This window comes from Delphinapterus leucas, chromosome X, assembly GCF_059928025.1.
Source record: "Delphinapterus leucas isolate spDelLeu-1000000601 "Yukka" chromosome X, BTC_Dleu_Yukka2, whole genome shotgun sequence".
NCBI classification, from domain to species: Eukaryota; Metazoa; Chordata; class Mammalia; order Artiodactyla; family Monodontidae; genus Delphinapterus; species Delphinapterus leucas.
The window spans coordinates 49,780,303-49,795,410 of NC_143150.1; the positions used below are offsets into that span (position 1 = coordinate 49,780,303).

Sequence of the window (15,108 nt, forward strand, 5' to 3'; positions counted from 1 at the left end):
ACAGGTAACAGCACTGGTTTATCAATGTACTATTTACTGTTTATCAAATTCTTAAAGATATTTAATTACTTACAAATAGCATAAGATGAATATTCATACTATCATGTCATTTTCCAACATAATCTGCTAAAGCAATGCTCTTTAATAGGAATATTTACATTGTATGAATGTGGAGAACAAAAAAACTCATCTTAATTATCTCCATTCCTTTATACTACTACACAATGACTGCCCTTTTCAGAGGATAGGAACAAAATCAATCCAATTGTCACTATTTACAAAGTTAAATTTTTAAAATGTAATTAGTTTATAGGGTAGAGTATATTATTATTTAATTATATATATGAAATACCCATTGTGTGGATTCTGAATTCATAGCTAAATACAAACCTCCAAACTATTATCATCATTAATATATTGTATTAGTTTTTGTTACCAACTTAGGAGCTTTACATAATTCACCATCTAATCTCACCCTCACAAAAACCATGAGATAAGTGTTACTATTATCCTTATTTCACAGATGATGAAGCTGAGGCTCAAAGCAGATAAATAACTTATACAAGGTGACACAGCAAGGAGGAAATTCATGATTCTAAACATATCACTTTACTCCAAATACAGTATAATTTCCAGCACATTCCAGATGCCTCATAGACTCCATTCCTAGATTAACACAACAAAATATTTTAAGGATGGGTAAGATAATAAAATTTAACTAGTGCATCATGTTTAAAATATTGGGAGTACCTAACTTTGAAACTATAGGTTAATTAGAAAAACATATAATTATTTTAATATGCTGTCTAGTATATAAAATGGTTATCTTATGGTTATCAAGTATACCTCAATAAAAATAAAGTGGTTATCATAATACATAATGGAATGTGAAAGGAAGAAAGAAAGAAAAAAAGAAAGAAAGAAAGAAAGAAAGAAAGAAAAGAAAGAAAGAAAGAAAGAAAGAAAGAAAGAAAGAAAGAAAGAAAGAAAGAAAGAAAGAAAGAAAAGGAAGAGAGAGGAAGAGAGAGAGGGAGAGAGGGAGGGGGGAAGGGAGGAAGGGAGATAGAAAATGGTTTCTGGAATGTGTTACATTCCACTTTATATATATCCTGAACAGTGACCTATGGACAGCATCCCATCATCCAAAACAATGGCCTCTCACTCTCCTTTACTTCCTGCCACCCTACTCCCTCAACTCCCTATTCAGCATAGATGTGCACACAAATACACACATCACATACACACACACACACACACACGAGCATGCTGTTCAATACAGAGCCACTGACTACAATTTAAATTTAGCTTAATTATAATTAAATAAAATTTAAAATGCTGTTGCTCAGTTTCATTAGTTACAGTTCAAGTGTTGAACAGCCACATGTGGCTAGTGGCTCCCATATTGGACAGCACGGATATAGGAGACTGCAGAAAGTTTGACTCAATAGCACTGCACTGGACACTTTAAAAAGGATTCTGGCCTAATATCTAAAACCTAAGCTCCAAAGCAGTATAAAACTCATTTCTGAATAGTGGAACTTTCAAAATTGGCATTGTTCGACTTCCAAGTATATAAATCTTTAAGAGCATGATTGAACGATATTGTCCTCTTACAAAGAAAAATCAATCTACTTTCAAAAAACAAAACTCCAACTCCAGAGATAGAAAATAAAGGATTACGGGATTTGAAAGCTAGAAAGAACATAAAATACTCTGGTCCGATATCCTCATTTAAAGATAAGGAAACTGAAAACCTAGGAAGATTAGATGATTTGCCCAAGACTGTATAGCTAATAATAAAACACAAAGATTGGATTTGAACTCAGGCCTCATGACTTTTAGTCTTTTAGGTAGAATCTTTTAGGTAGAATCTTTCTACCACACTATAATGCACAAATCAGGCATTGCTGAATAGCATTTTTCCCTGTACTGGAAAGAAAACAAGTGCCTTTAAATAGAAATCACAGAGTCCACTAGCCAGATTTCATCTGTTGCTTAGTTTCTTTATAATGTATCTAAGGTTCAAAATGATCTGCCATATTTATTTGATTTAAATTCAGCTTCCATGAGAACTAAAATTCAAAAATAATAGGAAGTCTGAATTTTCTCCATTATTGATAAACATACTAGGCTAGAACTACGATTATGATTTTTAAGCAGTAAAAAAAGTTTCTGTATTTGCAATGTTATTAAATGATCTCCCTATATTATATGGAGATTTTTACATGATATCTATATAACCCATTTAACAAATGCATAAACATGTAGATAAAAACCACCAACTTTGCACATATGAGAAAGCATCCAATAATTTCTGCCATGCATAACTATACTAAACTGAATTACTATCAATTTTTCTATAACATTATAATCCTTCTTTTACCATAATAGGATACATTCTTTGTATAATAATCACCTACATTCTTTAGTCACAGGGTTCTATTGTCTTCATCCTGGGGTGTGGGGTGTGGTATAGAGAGTGAAATATCACAAAATAAATTTCAAGCTTCCTCAAGATATGGCTCTGTATTTGCTTAGGGTTTTCTTTGTAACCCCTAACTGCTGCCAATAAAATGTTTAAAATATAATGGGTGAATAGTCATTAAATGTTTCAAATTTTATTGACGAGATATACTACTACAAAAAGAAATTGCATTCAGTTTCTTAAGTGATAGAGGGGAAAATATTTAAACATAAAATATCTTCACAAAATTCCTGGGAAAATGCTAGAACCTTTTATTTACTGTAACTCACCAGCTTTGAAAACTATACAAATATCTATCTGTTTGATCACAATTCACAGAGCTATATAGTACAATAATTGCCAACTCTAGGACATTCTCAGACAGATTATCCATATTGCCATTAGCTGTGACAAATTGTGCTTTTAAAATGTTATTGACACTGTCACACATTGACCTTACTAAGTACTTTCTTGACACTAACAAGGTCTTGCTTTATCCCAACCCAGCAGGAGTTAGGAAAAAAGATGGTTTGAGTCAAAATACGTACCAACGAAGAAAGATACAAATGTACAGAGAAAGTTATTAAGTCATAAAATGGAAGATTCCAGGCATGGCATTGCCAAGTACAAAGGTATGGAGGCAGAGAGATGAAATAGCATAAAATGTTCAGGGAACTGGGTACAGTATGACTGGATCAAAAACTATATGTAGAAGAGTGACGGAATATGAGGTTAGAGACAAAGCCACAGTTAGATGATGAAGTATTGATATTTTGTGTGGACTAGCATTAGACTTTACTCCTAGTGGCTATGGGAAGATGTAACAGGATTTTAAGCAGTGATATAACAAGAATGGCATTTCAGAAGTATAACTTTGTAGAAAATGATTTAAAAGGGGCTGGAATGAAGGGCAGAAGATATTTAAGAGTCCAGGGAAATTATAAAACATTGAGATGTGACAACGCCCTGAAACAAAGAAGTAGCGGGGGCGGGAGGTAGATACTATTATACTAAGGAAGGAGAGTACAGCACTAAGGCAGTATAATTGGTAGGATTTGGTGACTGAGGGAATGGTGGATGGAGAAAGAGTATATTCGAAAATGACTTATGTTTCTCGTTTATGCTACTTGGTGGACAATGCTAAGGTTAACCAGGAATGGGCAAACGAGAAAGGCAGGCCTGGAAGACCACCAAGATGGTGGAGGAGTAAGACGTGGAGATCACCTTCCTCCCCACAAATACATCAGAAATACATCTACATGTGGAACACCTCCTACAGAACACCTACAGAACGCTGGCAGAAGACCTCAGACCTACTAAAAGGCTAGAAACTCCCCACATACCTGGGTAGGGCAAAAGAAAAAAGAAAAAACAGAGACAAAAGAATAGGGATGGGCCCTGCACCACTGGGAGGGAGCTGTGAAGGAGGAAAAGTTTCCATACACTAGGAAGCCCCTTCGTGGAGGGAGACTGCGGGTGGCGGAGGGGGGAAGCTTCGGAGCCGCGGAGGAGAGCACAGCAACAGGGGTGTGGAGGGCAAAGCGGAGAGATTCCTGCACAGAGGATTGGTGCTGACCAGCACTCACCAGCCCGAGAGGCTTGTCGGCTCACCCCACGGGGCGGGCGGGGGCTGGGAGCTGAGGCTCGGGCTTCGGAGCTTAGATCTCAGAGAGAGGACTGGGGTTGGCTGCGTGAACACAGCCTCAAGGGGGCTAGTGTGCCACAGCTAGCTGGGAGGGAGTCCGGGAAAAAGTCTGGACCTGCTGAAGAGGCAAGAGACCATTGTTTCGGGGTGAACAAGGAGAGGTGATTCAGAGCAGCGCCTAAACGACCTCCAGAGATGGGTGTGAGCCACAGCTATCAGCACAGACCCCACAGACGGACATGAAGTGCTAAGGCTGCTGCTGTAGCCACCAAGAAGCCTGTGTGCAAGCACAGGTCACTATCTACACCTCCCCTCCTGGGAGCCTGTTGCAGCCCGCCACTGCCAGGGTCCCGTGATCCAGGGACAACTTCCCCGGGAGAACACATGGCACGCCTCACACTGGTTCAACGTCACGGAGGCCTCTGCCGCCACAGGCTTGCCCCGCATTCTGTACCCCTCCCTCCCACCGGCCTGAGTGAGCCAGAGGCCCCTAATCGGCTGCTACTTTAACTCTGTCCTGTCTGGGTGAGGAACAGATGGCCTCAGGGGACCTACACACAGAGGCGGGGCCAAATCCAAAGCTGAACCCCAGGAGCTGTGCGAACAAAGAAGAGAAAGGGAAATCTCTCCATGCAGGTTCAGGAGCAGCGGATTAAATCCCCACAATCAACTTCATATACCCATCATCTCTGGAATACATGAATAGATGATGAATCATTCCAAAATTGAGGCAGTGGACTTTGGGAGCAACTATAGACTTGGGGTTTGCTTCCTGCATCTAATTTATTCCTGGCTTTATGTTTATCTTAGTTTAGTATATACAGTTAATTATTATTGGTAGATTTGTTTATTGATTTTGTTACTCTCTTCCTATTTCTTTTTTTTATATATAGATTTTTTTTTTCCTTTTTCTCTTTTTGTGACTGTGTATGTGTATACTTCTTTCTGTAATTTTGTCTGTAAAGCTCTGCTTTTACCATTTGTGCTAGGGTTCTGTCTGTTGGGTTTTTTTTTTTGTATAATTTTTGGTGCTTGATATCATTGGTGGATTTGTTTGTTGGTTTGGTTGCTCTCTTCTTTCCTTCTTTTTTTCCTTTTTAATTTTTATATTTTTAATAATGCTTTTTTATTTTTAAGTTTATTTTATTTATTTCATGCTTCTTTTGTCCCTTTTCTTCTGAGCCGTGTGGCTGACAGGGTCTTCATGCCCTGGCCAGGTATCAGGCCTGTGCCTCTGAGGTGGGAGAGCCAAGTTCACACACTGGTCCACCAGAGACCTCCTGGCTCCATCTAATATCAAATGGTGAAAGCCCTCCCAGAGATCTCCATCTCAACACTAAGACCCAGCTCCACTTGATGACCAGCAAGCTACATTTCTGGACATCCTATGCCAAACAACTAGCAAGACAGGAACACAACCGCATCCATTAGCAGAGCGGCTGCCTAAAATCATTATAAGGTCACAGACACCCCAAAACACACCACTGGACACAGTCCTGCCCAGCAGAAAGACAAGATCCAGCCTCATCCACCAGAACACAGGCATCAGTCCCCTCCACGAGGAAGCCTACACAATGCACTGAACCAACATTACCCACTGGGGGCAAATACCAAAAACAACGGGAAATACGAACCTGCAGCCTGTGGAAAGGAGACACCAAACACAGTAAGTTAAGCAAAATGAGAAGACATAGAAACACACAGCAGATGAAGGAGCAAGGTAAAAACCCACCAGACCAAACAAATGAAGAGGACATAGGCAATCCACCTGAAAAGGAATTCAGAGTAATGATAGTAAAGATGATCCAAAATCATGGAAATAGAATTGAGAAAATACAAGAAACATTTAAAAAGGACCTAGAAGAACTGAAGAGCAAACAAACAATGATGAACAAAAAAATAAATAAAATTAAAAATTATCTAGAAGGAATCAATAGCAGAATAACTGAGGCAGAAGAACGGATAAGTGACCTGGAAGATAAAATAGTGGAAATAACTACTGCAGAGCAGAATAAAGAAAAAAGAATGAAAAGAATTGAGGACAGTCTCAGAGACCTCTGGGACAACACTAAACATACCAACATTTGAATTATAGGGGTCCCAGGAGAAGAAAAGAAAAAGAAAGGGACTGAGAAAATATTTGAACAGATTATAGTAGAAAACTTCCCTGATATGGGAAAGGAAATAATCAAGTCCAGTAAGCACAGAGAGTCCCATACAGGATAAATACAAGGAGAAACGTGCCAACACATATTAATCAAACTAACAAAAATTAAATACCAAGAAAAAATATTAAAAGCAGCAAGGGAAAATCAACAAATAACATACAAGGGAATCCCCATAAGGTTAAGAGCTGAACTTTCAGCAGAAACTCTGCAAGCCAGAAGGGAGTGGCAGGACATATTTAAAGTGATGAAAAGGAAAAACCTACAACCAAGATTACTCTACACAGCAAGGATCTCATTCACATTCAATGGAGAAAGTAAAACCTTGACAGACAAGCAAAAGCTAAGAGAATTCAGCACCACCAAACCAGCTTTACAACAAATCCAACTTCTCTAGGCATGAAACACAAATGAAGGAAAAGACCTACAATAACAAACCCAAAACAGTTAAGAAAATGGTAATACGAACATACATATTGATAACTACCTTAAATGTAAATGGACTAAATGCTCCAACCAAAAGACACAGACTGGCTGAATGGATACAAAAACAAGACCCATATACATGCTGCCTACAGGAGACCCACTTCAGACCTAGGGACACATACAGACTGAAAGTGAAGGGATGGAAAAAGATATTCCATGCAAATGGAAATCAAAAGAAAACTGGAGTAGCAATTCTCATATCAGACAAAAGAGACTTTAAAGACTATTACAAGAGACAAAGAAGAACACTACATAATGATCTAGGGATCAATCCAAGAAGAAGATATAACAATTGTAAATATTCATACACCCAACATAGGAGCACCTCAATACATAAGGCAAATGCTAACAGCCATAAAAGGGGAAATTGACAGTAACACAATCATAGTAGGGGACTTTAACACCCCACTTTCACTGATGGACAGATCATCCAAAATGAAAATAAATAAGGAAACAAAAGCTTTAAATGACACATTAAACATGATGGACTTAATTGATATTTATAGGACATTCCAACCAAAAACAGAATACACTTTCTTCTCAAGTGCTCATGGAACATTCTCCAGGATAGATCATATCTTGGGTCACAAATGAAGCCTTGGTAAATTTAAGAAAATTGAAATCGTATCAAGTATCATTTCTGACCACAAGGCTATGAGACTAGATATCAATTACAAGAAAAAAACTGTAAAAAATACAAACACTTGGAGGCTAAACAATATGTTACTAAATAACCAAGAGGTCACTGAAGAAATGCAAGAGGAAATCAAAAAATACCTAGAAACAAATGACAATGAAAACACAAAGACCCAAAACCTATGGGATGCAGCAAAAGAAGTTCTAAGAGGGAAATTTATAGCAATACAGTCCTACCTCAAGAAAAAAGAAACATCTCAAGTAAACAACCTAACTTTACACAAAAAGAAATTAGAGAAAGAAGAACAAAAAAACACCCCAAAGTTAGCAGAAGGAAAGAAATCATAAAGATCAGATCAGAAATAAATGAAAAAGAAATGAAGGAAACAATAGCAAAGATGAATATAACTAAAAGCTGGTTCTTTGAGAAGATAAACAAAATTGATAAAACATTAGCCAGACTCATCAAGAAAAAAAGGGAGGAGACTCAAATCAACAGAACTAGAAATGAAAAAGGAGAAGTAACAACTGACATTGCAGAAATACAAAGAATCATGAGAGATTACTACAAACAACTCTATGCCAATAAAACGGACAACCTGGAAGAAATGGACAAATTCTTATAAAAGCACAACCTTCTGAGACTGAACCAGGAAGAAATAGATATTATAAACAGGCCAATCACAAGCACTGAAATTGAAACTCTGATTAAAAATCTTCCCACAAACAGAAGCCCAGGACCAGATGGCTTCACAGGTGAATTCTATCAAACATTTACAGAAGAGCTAACACCTATCCTTCTCAAACTCTTCCAAAATATATAGCAGAGGGAGGAACACTCCCTAACTCATTCTACGAGGCCACCATCACCCTGATACCAAAACCAGACAACGATGTCACAAAGAAAGAGAACTATAGGCCAATATCAGTGATGAACATAGATGCAAAAATCCTCAACAAAATACTAGGAAACAGAATCCAACAGCACATTAAAAGGATCACACACCATGATCAAGTGGGGTTTATCCCAGGGATGTGAGGATTCTTCAATATATGCAAGTAAATCAATATGATACACCATATTAACAAATTAAAGGAGAAAACCTGTATGATCATCTCAATAGATGCAGAAAAAGCTTTCAACAAAATTCAACACCCATTTATGATAAAAACCCTCCAGTAAGTAGGCATAGAGGGAACTTACCTCAACATAATAAAGGCCATATATGACAAACCCACAGCCAACATCATTCTCAATGGTGAAAAACTGAAACCATTTCCACTAAGATCAAGAACAAGACAGGGTTATCTACTCTCACCACTATTATTGAACATAGTTTTGGAAGTTTTAGCCACAGCAATCAAGGAAGAAAAAGAAATAAAAGGAATATAAATTGGAAAAGAAGAAGTAAAACTTTCACTGTTTGCATATGATACTATACATAGAGAATCCTAAAGATGTCACCAGAAAACTACTAGAGCTAATCAATGAATTTGGTAAAGTAGCAGGATACAAAATTAATGCACAGAAACCTGTTGGATTACTATACGCTAACAACGAAAGAATATCTCTTTGAAAAAAATGGTTCTGAAGAACCTAGGGGTGGGACAGGAATAAAGACACAGCTGTAGAGAATGGACTTGAGGACACAGGGAGGGGGAAGTGTAAGCTGGGAGGAAGTGATAGAGTGGCATGGACATATATACACTACCAAATATAAAATAGCTAGCTAGTGGGAAGCAGCCACATAGCACAGGGAGGTCAGCTGGGTGCTTTGTGACCACCTAGAGCAGTGGGATAGGGAGGGTGGGAGGGAGACACAAGAGGAAGGAGATATGGGTATATATGTATATGTATAGCTGATTCTCTTTGTTATAAAGGAGAAAGTAACACACCATTGTAAAGCAATTATACTCCAATAAAGATGTTAAAAAAAGAGAGAAAGGCAGGTTAAGGTTGGAGAGTGGACTGGAGTAGGAAGGAGAGGATGAAGATAAGGAAGAAAAGTACAGTTAAGGACAATACTGAATTTGAAATCCAGTCAGAAGGGAGCTGAATATATGGAATCTGTGAGTCAGGATGCATTTGGAATAGAAGAGTTCAGAGAGATTCATCACATAGAAGTGCTGGTGGAAGTCATAAGGATGGATAATGCTGCCAAGGACAATGTACAGAATGAGCAAAGGACCAGAGCAAAGGATCAAAGGACTATGGATCAACCTCTAGGAATAAGTATATTTTAAGGCCAAGCATAGAGACAGGAGATTTTAAATGTAACAAAGAGGTAAAGTAAAAATGAGGAGAGCTTAGTATCATAGAAGTTGAGGGAAGAGAGAGCTTTGTTCAAGAGTGACCAATAGCATTGAATGGTGCTGTGGAAACCAATATGATGACTTCCAAAGTGTCTGTTGCTTTTTATATTACAGAGGTCACTAGTGATTCCCCGTTACCAAAAATGATCGATTTGGCAATTATTCAACTTTGAAACAGGTTTAAAATAAAAGACATCCTTCTTTAACTCCGAAGTTATTTTTGTACTTGAAACATGACTACATGTTGTAAATATTTCTATACAACCCCCCACTGTAATAATTCTAGTTTTTAAATGGTAGTAGTATAAAATTGTCAATAAATAGTTATTTAGCTTCCTAAGTAGTATCAGACATTCCTTCAACACAATATTTAACACACTCATTTACTTTTCCACAAATTTCCTCCTTATCCATAGCTGCAGTGCCTTGTTTTATTATAAATGTACCTCTACTGACAAATAATAAATGATTTATCCAAAGCTACTTTCTCATATGTGATGGTACGAGTGCACTAATAGCTAATTTATAAGTATGCTTAGAGTAAAATCTCAACACTTGAGAACCACTGTGGAAAGAATCGCGCTACAGAGAATCAGTCCATATGCCTGAGGGTTTGTCTATTTAAGCATGAACATCTGTTTTTGCATGGAACTCTTTCTGAAGAGAATTCCTGAATTCCCACATTCTTAAAATATCCTAGGTATAATTTGTTATTTTATTTTTTTGCTGACTCAGGGGCATGATTAAATATGTGAGTTAGTGAGAGATGATGGAACACATAGATGCCCTCAGGAGCTATTGAGAGATACAGGGCTATTTGCTCTGACGCCAAATGAAACCAAATGTTATAATTTTTGAATTCCAGTTCCACTCTTTTATTATGTTTCTATCTCCTTCTCCCTTGCTTTCATTGTGTCAGTTGTTGCTTCTTCATCATCTCAGTGCACAAGTCTGGAATAAATTGTCTTCCAACCTCCCAACTCGTGCTTCTAGTCTGCTATGGATGGAAAACAGAAAATCGGGCCATTAAGATAACATAGGAAGAAAGAGTTAATAGGCTCTGATTAAAGGCCAAAAGGTCTTTGTCATCATGAGGCTTACTTGATGGATTTGGTGACATTTTGTAGGCTACTCAGATTATTTTCTTTTTTTCTTTTTTTCTGGTTCTGAGTTATATTCCAAAATGATAAATCTCTCAAATAGGTGAGGTCTGGATAAGTGAACCAACTGTATATTTACTTCTATGTTTTTGTGTACCATATCTAATTATAACATGCACAATTTTTTAAATTATTTTCAGCATGTTAGACAACATTTTTTAGATGTATTAAATCATGCTAAAATAAAAACACTTCTGCACACAGTTCCTGAAATACTTTAAGACATTGCAACTTTCAGACTAATAGCAGCCTGTGAAGACTGGGGCTGGTTTTTATAATACATCATTGGAGGTTAACTCTATGACCTTCTCCTTCCATAAACAGCTATTATTGGGAGGGACAAATTAGGAGTTTGGGATTAACATATACATACTACTATATATAAAATAGATCACCAACAAAGACCTACTGTTATAGCACAGGGAACTATACTCAATATCTTGTAATAACCTATAATGGAAGAGAATGTAAAATATATATATACACACATTCATAGGTATACAGTCATACATATATATGTATATGTATAGCTGAATCACTTTGCTGTACACCTGAAACTCACACAACACTGTAAATCAACCATACTTCAATTTAAAAAAATTTTTTTAAATAATAAAAATAAAAGTTAAAGGGGAAAAAAAACAACTATTACTAATGCTCAGTGTACCCTAGCTTTTCCTGATGGGCTACGTAGAAATCAGTTTCAACTATATGTTGGTATTACCTCACTCTGTCTTTTGTGAAGGGGCTGGCAGACTACTCTGGCCTCTATTTTGTGTGTGTGTGTGTGGTACGTGGGCCTCTCACTGTTGTGGCCTCTCCCGTTGCGGAGCACAGGCTCCGGACGCGCAGGCCCAGCGGCCATGGCTCGCGGGCCCAGCCGCTCCACGGCATGTGGGATCCTCCCAAACTGGGGCACGACCCCTGTCCCCTGCATCGGCAGGTGGACTCTCAACCACTGCGCCACCAGGAAAGCCCTCTGGCCTCTATTTTTACCTACTGGAAGCCGTTCTCCTGCCTTCCACCCTACCAGAGTACTGGTTTTGTATCAGTAAAGATAATTTTCTGGAAAATTTCTATTGATCCTTCAAGACCCAGTTAAAGCATCACCTCATCACTGAAGCCTTCCTTGACTTATGCAGCACATACCTAAATTTGCCTTCCTTTGTGTCCTCATTAAACCTTACCAAGAGGAAAGGGACATAGCTGGGGAAGCATTGCTATTCCAAGCAAAGTGTTCTGCATGATAAAATGTTTGAGGGCATTTAAAAGGCTACAGCATATCTGGGAAACACCAGGTTTAATACAGCTAAAACATATGGTACATTTGGGAGTGTGACAGGCTGTAAGGCCAGAATGTTAGATTGGGACCACATTGAGAAAGGTCATTCATCATGCTTAGGCTTTTCACTTTTATCAAGCAATGGGTCATGAGCATAGATAGGTTTCTAGGAATGCTACTATGTTAGAATCAGATTTATTTTTAAAGGATAACCAACAGTAGTACAAAATATTTGTCTGTTTTGGGGAAGAATGTATCAGTTTGGGGTACTAATTAGGAAATTGTTGGAATTATATTGCTGGGAGAAGATAAAGACAGTGGAGATAGACAGACTGGGATAGATTCATAGTCTTTTGTAAGACTTGATGATTAATTGGATGCAGGGAACAAAGAAGAATGAAGTCTTGAGGAAAACCAAAGATCAGGAAGAAAATGATACCTCTCTATTATCTAAAATGAGAAAGGCAGGAAGAAGAGTAGACTTCTTTTAGGGGGGAAATCATGCTAAGGGAAAGAGAAAATGAGCTCATTTTACTAAGAGGAGGTACCATATAGTGGTTAAGAGCAAGTACTCTGAAGACAGATTACTCTAGGGTCTAAAGTGAGCTTTACTTCCTATTTACTATGTGACCCTAGAAAAGTTGTCTAACCTCTATGAGCCTCAGCTTACTCATCTATAAAATGGGGATACTACTACTATCTCTCTCAGAGAATTGCTGTGAGGTTTAAAATGAGGTAACATATTAAAGTATTTAGAACACTGGCACATGGCTTATAAATGCTATTTTTAATTTTGAATTTTTATGACGCTTCTAAAACATCCAGTTAGCTATTTGGACAGGTAGGATTGAATACCGATATGAGCCAGACTTAAAACCTGGGGAATCACTAGAACATAGTTGGACGTTAAAGCTAGAGAAGCAATTGAGAGTATTCACATATGTGTGTATCAATACATATAGATGTATATGTATATGAGCTTATATACGTGTGTATATGTGTGTCCATATGTATGTATAAACAAAAATGATGACAGAATGGGACCAAGAAAAGAACATAAAGAATAAAATAGCCAAGAAGTAAGAAGAAACGCACGAAGAAGATAGAGAAAGAACAGTTAGAGGTATTCAGCGAGCAAGGAGAGGATGGTGCCTAGAAAGCCAAAGGCAGGAAAATTTTCAAGGAGGGAGTGACCAATAGAGCCAAGCAATCAGGATTGGAAAGAAGCCACTGGACTTTGAAATTCAAAGATCATTGTCAACCTTTTGAAGAACTGTGAAAAAGTTGAGTTGTGAAAGGTAATTTAGGAAACAGAGAAAACAAGTATGGATGATTCTTTTAGAGACTTAGACTATAAAATGAAAAAGAAAGATGAGAAGCTACTTTGAAGGATAACTAGGATCAAAAGAAGGCACTGTAGTATGGGGGAGACTTGAGAAGGCTACTCAGCTGAAGGAAAGTCAATGAACAGAGAACATATGAAGATATATGATTTATTGTCTATTTCTTGAACTACTGAAGATAATAAAACTCCTATCACAGGTACAAAATATATGAGCTAGAAAACTTCTGTGAGAACTTAATAACCTCTTTTGGAATCCAAAAAGCAGGGGGGTGGGGGGGGTATGTAGTTATTATTTAAAAATATAATTAGTCCTGTATTTTAACAGAATTACTTCCTGAGACTGTAATAACATTTTGAGAAGTCTCAGGATACTACAGAAATAGAAAAGTAATTCTGTTAAAATACGGCACTCATTTCATTCTTTAAACAACAGATTTTAAACTTTTGTTTTTCATTCTGTATTCTGAATATATTTTTGAACTTTTAGATATTTTTTTCATCCACGTGAAATAATCCAAATAAACAAACCCACTTCACAATTCTTCTGAGAGTACCAGGCTCTGTATATAACAAATCACTAACTTTCGTACCTCATTAAAATAGGAAATTTCAAATTGTGATTTGCATATGTTTGCATCTATAATCAGTATTCAACAATTTCTTGAATACCTAGCAAGACGTCTATGATCCTTCCATGTTACTTGTTAAAAACTTGCCACTTTTATCATTCCATTCAGTCCAGCTTCATGAAGGCTAGCAAATGTCATTCCCACCTCATTGTGTGGGCTGATCTATTCTATGTCAGGGGTGTCATTTAAAGGTCAGACAATACAGTATACACATGTTGGCATCACATAGACCTGGCTTCAAATCATAGCTCTACCTCTCAACAGCTGTGTGATTTTGAGTGAGTGAATGATCTGAGTGAGGAATGAAAACTTTGAATATAGATAAAACACTTAATTCCTCCTAAGCAAACTTTGCAAGACAAGTACAAACTCCTACATACAACTGAAAGTCAATGAGATTTAGTTAGGTAAGCCCAAGCACAGAAACAAGAACAAAGAGTTCAAGAAGTCATCTTAAAAAAGACAGTTTCCAAACCTTTCAGTAGAGATGTTAAATTTTATTGAAATAAATTGTATAATAAGAAGTATATTTAAAAAAGGAAACACTGAAAGGAAATCCCCCAAGCATTAAAAAATGTAATACACTAGCCATAAAAGGTACACCATAAAAGTCTATCTGAAATGTTCATCATAGCTGGAGTAGAAGTAACAATTAACAAATTTCTTCAAGTATTTGGAAAGGGATTATAGTTTTGTAACACTACAGTATTTTCTTTGGACAAGCCAAGTTATCTATCTGCTGTAGTTTGAATCTCTGGTGAAAACAGGTAAATACACTTAACAATAAAATTAAAAAGGGGAAAAGAAACTCTTTGTTTTTATATCAGATAAGAAATTTTAATATTTAAACACTCACTGCTAAATAATTTCATAAAATAAACGTGGACCCATGTTCTCTTTGTTGAATGACACTACAAGGGTTTAAAAAATATTTCAGAAAGTGTTTCCCATGGTACATTAAATGCTAAACACTGTCTAAAAGA

The 15,108-nt window shown here is 37.1% G+C and overlaps 1 protein-coding gene across 3 annotated transcripts in view; it reads right to left on the minus strand.

Annotated features, from left to right (window-relative positions):
• DIAPH2 (diaphanous related formin 2) overlaps nt 1-15,108 on the minus strand; it is an 887,827-nt gene that overhangs the window by 635,215 nt on the left and 237,504 nt on the right. The gene's annotated exons all lie outside the window — the stretch shown is intronic.